The following is a 4,299-nucleotide window of genomic DNA, read 5'->3' as shown; positions in this document are numbered from 1 at the left end:
GTAAATGTTGGCTAGAAGTGGGGACAGATGGACAGACAGGTCCAGAGGTAGGTGGGCAGAGGAATAAATGGGTGGGCAGGGCTGATCGTGGGCCTGACTCCGTGTTCCTGCAGCTGGGAGCTAGGGGACAGAGGGAGGCCGGCCGAGGAGGGACCTGTCAGGGACCTGCCGTCAGGCACCTGTCATTCGTGCGCACGAGCTCTGAGACTGCAGTGCAAGTGGCTCCTGGAACCTGGCCGGCGAACGGGGTCACAGTGGTCACACTGGTTTCGTGGCTGGGGGCCCAGAGATGGGGAGAGCTTCTCCCTCAGCCACACAGCCAGGACCAACCCCAGGGCTCCAGCCTAGGTCCAGGCCTCTCGGCTCTGACCATCATCTGGGCTCCGGCAACTTCGGCCCGCCCTGAACTCCAGCCTGCATCATGCCCCCTCGACCCGGCCTCACCCCAGGCTCTGAGGAGCCCCCAGAACCAGCACGATGGTGCCCCGATGTGCGGCCCCGTTTGGAGGGACCGGCCGAGGCCGGGTGCCCGTGAGAGAGCCGTGTGGTTCTTCCAGGGGTCCCCTGAGACCTGATGGTCCTCTAAGCCCCGGGGAGCCCCAGGAGCCTCTGTCCCTGGGAGCGGGGGTGACAACTTGATTCTCCAGCAGTGACTTCTCCCCCACACGTGCTGTGCGTCAGGCACCGGGCCCAGAGCCGAGGGCAGGGAGGTCCTTGTCTGCACCCCTGAGAGCCCCAAGCCCGCAAACGGCAGGCACTCAATCGGTGTCGCTCAAGAGGAGAGACAGTCCGGTCGTCCAGGGGCTGCCGCCCAGGCACATTTCTCCGAGTGTCTCGGAAAGAGGCAAGCCACACACGGCCCTGGCCTAGGGATCTGGTCTTTCCGTCCACTCCTGGAGAAGTGGGTGTTCGTGGGTGGCACAGGTGCTCGGTCTCAGCTACCCTGATTTTGAGAGAAAGCCAGGCCGCTCTGGACCAGAGGCCTCCACAAGTGGGGCCAAAACAGAAATCGGGGAACCCAGGGTGCGTCCTTCCAGGGCCTTCACCCCACGGCTGGGCGTGCTGACCTATCGCCTTCTGGCACGTTCCCCAGGGGTCGGTCTGGGACCCACTCACCCATGTGGCAGATGGAACCCTAGGTCGCTGCTAAAGAGAACGCTGGCTGTGATGGGGGGCACCCGGCACCCCACAGGGCCACTGACCCGTTCCCATCCGAGCCCCGGGAGCACGCCTGGCACACGGTGGGGCTCCAGCAAAGTTTGCGGAGTGAGCGCGTGACCTGACCGAGGAGAGCCGAGAGGCTTTGGACACAGAGGAGCCCGCGTCCAAACCCCAGCTCTCCCTTTAATGGTCCGTGCGACCCGAGGCGACGCGCTTAACCTCTGTGGGTCTCAGGTTCCCACGCTGTGAGATGAAGATCGTCACGTTCACTTAGCAGGAGCCTCGTGAGGATTCGGCGAGGATGTTTGCAAAACTCGGGGCGCCTGGTAGGTAGGTGCTGGGCAGGGGTGCGCCTGCCGGCCCCTCCCCCAGGCAGTGGGGCCGCCTCTCACCTGTGGGTGGCTGAGGCCCCGCCCCCTCGCAGCCCCAGCCGAGCAGGTGACTGCACGGGCCCTGGGAGCGTGGGAACTTCCTGCCGCCCTGTTTGTCTTGGGCGCCTGGGAGGGGCGGCCACCCTCCGTCCGCTCCAGCACGCTCCTGCCAGATCACCCAGCGTGAAAGGGAGGAATTGTTCCCGTGACCTTTGCTTTCCTTGTCAAAGGCGATTTCGGCAAGTGCCGTCTCTCTTCCCTGAAGGCCGGGCCAGCCTTGGTTCCCCTCTCCCAAAGGGACTGAAAGGGCCCTCTTGGCACCTGGGGGAGGTAAGGGCCCTGGGGGAACCTGTAGGAAACACCATCCACGCCTGCCAGCAGGAGCGAGGCCTCACCCCCTTCTATGCCCGCTGCCTGAGCCACCTGCCAGCCAGTGCCCCTTCCCCGTCCCACTAACCACCCCCCAACTCCTTCCTGGTCTTCCTTCCCCTCTGCGCCCCCCAGGACCCAGAATAGGACCCAGCCCAGAGTCAGAGGCTCAATCAACCTCCCCCGCCCAGCTGAGACACCCCTCCCCTCGCCCCGTACGGAGAGCAAGGCTCCCCCTCTTCCTCTCACTTCTACCTAACCCTGCCTTGGGAGGGTGTCCCCCCGTGCCGGTCTCTGCAGGTGGACCACAGGTCTCTACACCAGCTTCTAACCGCTGTCTCGGCCTCCTCTGCCCCCTGGTCACGTGGCCAGCCCACCGCCCACCTGCCCTGCTTTGGCATGGCTGGTGACCCCAGGTGTGACCCCAGCAGCCGTGGAACCCTGGCTACGTCCGTCACACGGTGGCCCCGCAGGCAGCACAGCTGGGGTTAAGGGCAGCCTGGGATCACGGAGGCCCCATTTCCGATTTTCCAGAAGATGCCAATCATTAATGATCATTGTTCTTTCCTTCTGGGGCATGAAAAAGCAGGTTCAGCTCACAACCGGAAAGGCAGCGGGTCAAGGTTCCCAGAGGATGAAATGTCAGCCTCCGGCGGCAGCGACATTCACCCAGAAGCACTAAAAATAGACTCAAAAACAGAAGCATCGAGTCTCTGGAGGCTGGAGGCATAAGGTGAGCTTAGGGCAGAAACGACACTTGCCAATTATGTCTGTGGCCGCACGGCGAGGCAAGGATTTTCCTTGGTTTTGTTTTATTTCCCTCAAGAGACAGAAAGAAAGGAACCTTAGGAAGCGTCCACCTAGAAGGACGTTGCTCTAAGTATGACTTTACCGTATGTAAAAATTCGGATAGAACGGAAACAGGGCAGACCCAGCCTGGAGGGAGATGTGACCACGGCAAGTCGGGGGCCTGGCAGCACTCACCCATTTGGCCCCAGGAGGGCAGAACGCCCTCCCAGCTCCGGCGGACTGGCCGTGGTAGCCTGACTGAGGCCAGCACAGTCCAAGAGGACTTTGGTGGTGGTGGAAATGTTCTCGATCTGCTTGTCTGGCACAGAGCCGCGAGCCGCATCTAGGTATATATCAAGGGCTTGAAACGTGGCCATTACAGTCGAGCCACAGAGTTGCTAACGGTATTTCCTTTTAGTTGACTTAGATCTAAAAAGCCATATTTGAATGGTGGCTGGTGGCTACCCTATTGGACGGCATGGTTTTAGGCTTTAGGGGAAGGAGAGCTCCAATTGATTGGCAATGTCTGCCAGGGACAAAGGATTGGAGAGTAAGGCCTGAATACTGCATGACCAAATGACCGGGGATCTGGAGAGATCCAGGTGACCTGAGGCCTAAACCATGGATTCTGGCGCCTGAATAGTTTTGACATTTAGGAGAGAAAAAAAAATAACTGTGAGGTTTAGTGTTGCACCCCCTCGTCATTTAGTCTCATGGTCTTTCCTAGAGGCAACTACAATCCTTTTAACATGGTCTCCCTCCCTTTGGGACCCCATTTCCAACCTTCCTAACCCTTCTCTACACAGCAGCCAGAGGGTCCTTCCCAAACACCAATCCAACCACACTCTACCCTGCTCAAAACCTCACATCGCTTCTCCCCACCATGGCCATCAAGACCCTGCCCTACAAGGCCTCTCTGGCCTCATTCCCTTTCACTCTTCATCCTAGCATAGACCGCCCTGAGGCCCGCCACTCTTTTTCTGCCGCACTGCCCAGGAAGCCCCAAAGGGAAGGCTTCCTCCCTTGGCCCATCTCGGCATCCTCCACCCAAGGCACGCTTCTAGAATAGCTCCCGCTGGAAACATAATGTGATTCCAGGAACTCCCATGTATATTCTTGTGTTGTGCCCTCAAAATAATAAGGCAAGTACCACCATCGCCCTGTTTCGCAGATGAGGAAACTGGAACTCAAAGAAGGGAAGCATTTGGTGAAGGGCACAAGAGAAAATGGCAGACCTGAGGCCCAGACAGGAGCAGATGACCATCTGAAACATTGCTTGCATGGAGAAATCTGCTTCAACATGGTGGCTGTGCTGAGAATGGAAACCGGGTTCCAGAACTTCTAGTGCAGAATTTCTTCTACTGCTAATTTGATACGTGCTAGAGGAAGGAAAGGATGGATGGATGGATGGATGGATGCATGGATGGATGAGTGGGTGGGTGGAAGGATGTTGGATGGATGATGAATGATGGATGGATGGATGGATGGATGGATAGATGGATGGGTTGGTGGATGGATGAGTGGATGATGGATGGATGGATGGATGAGTTGATGGGCGAGTGGATAGATGAATGATGGATGGATGGATGGATGGATGGGTTGGTGGGCG

At 58.7% G+C, this 4,299-nt stretch overlaps 1 long non-coding RNA gene across 1 annotated transcript; it reads left to right on the top strand.

The window, feature by feature from the left end:
• Positions 1-2,523: 2,523 nt before the first annotated feature.
• On the top strand, positions 2,524-4,028 carry LOC109492233. Its single transcript, XR_002146074.2, has 2 exons — positions 2,524-2,634; positions 3,862-4,028. It is a non-coding gene; the product is annotated as an uncharacterized LOC109492233 (long non-coding RNA).
• The last annotated feature ends 271 nt before the right edge of the window (positions 4,029-4,299 follow it).

Source organism: Felis catus, chromosome D1, assembly GCF_018350175.1.
Source record: "Felis catus isolate Fca126 chromosome D1, F.catus_Fca126_mat1.0, whole genome shotgun sequence".
Lineage (NCBI taxonomy): Eukaryota > Metazoa > Chordata > Mammalia > Carnivora > Felidae > Felis > Felis catus.
Note: the sequence above shows the minus strand (reverse complement) of the source record. Positions and strands in the feature narration are given on the sequence as shown.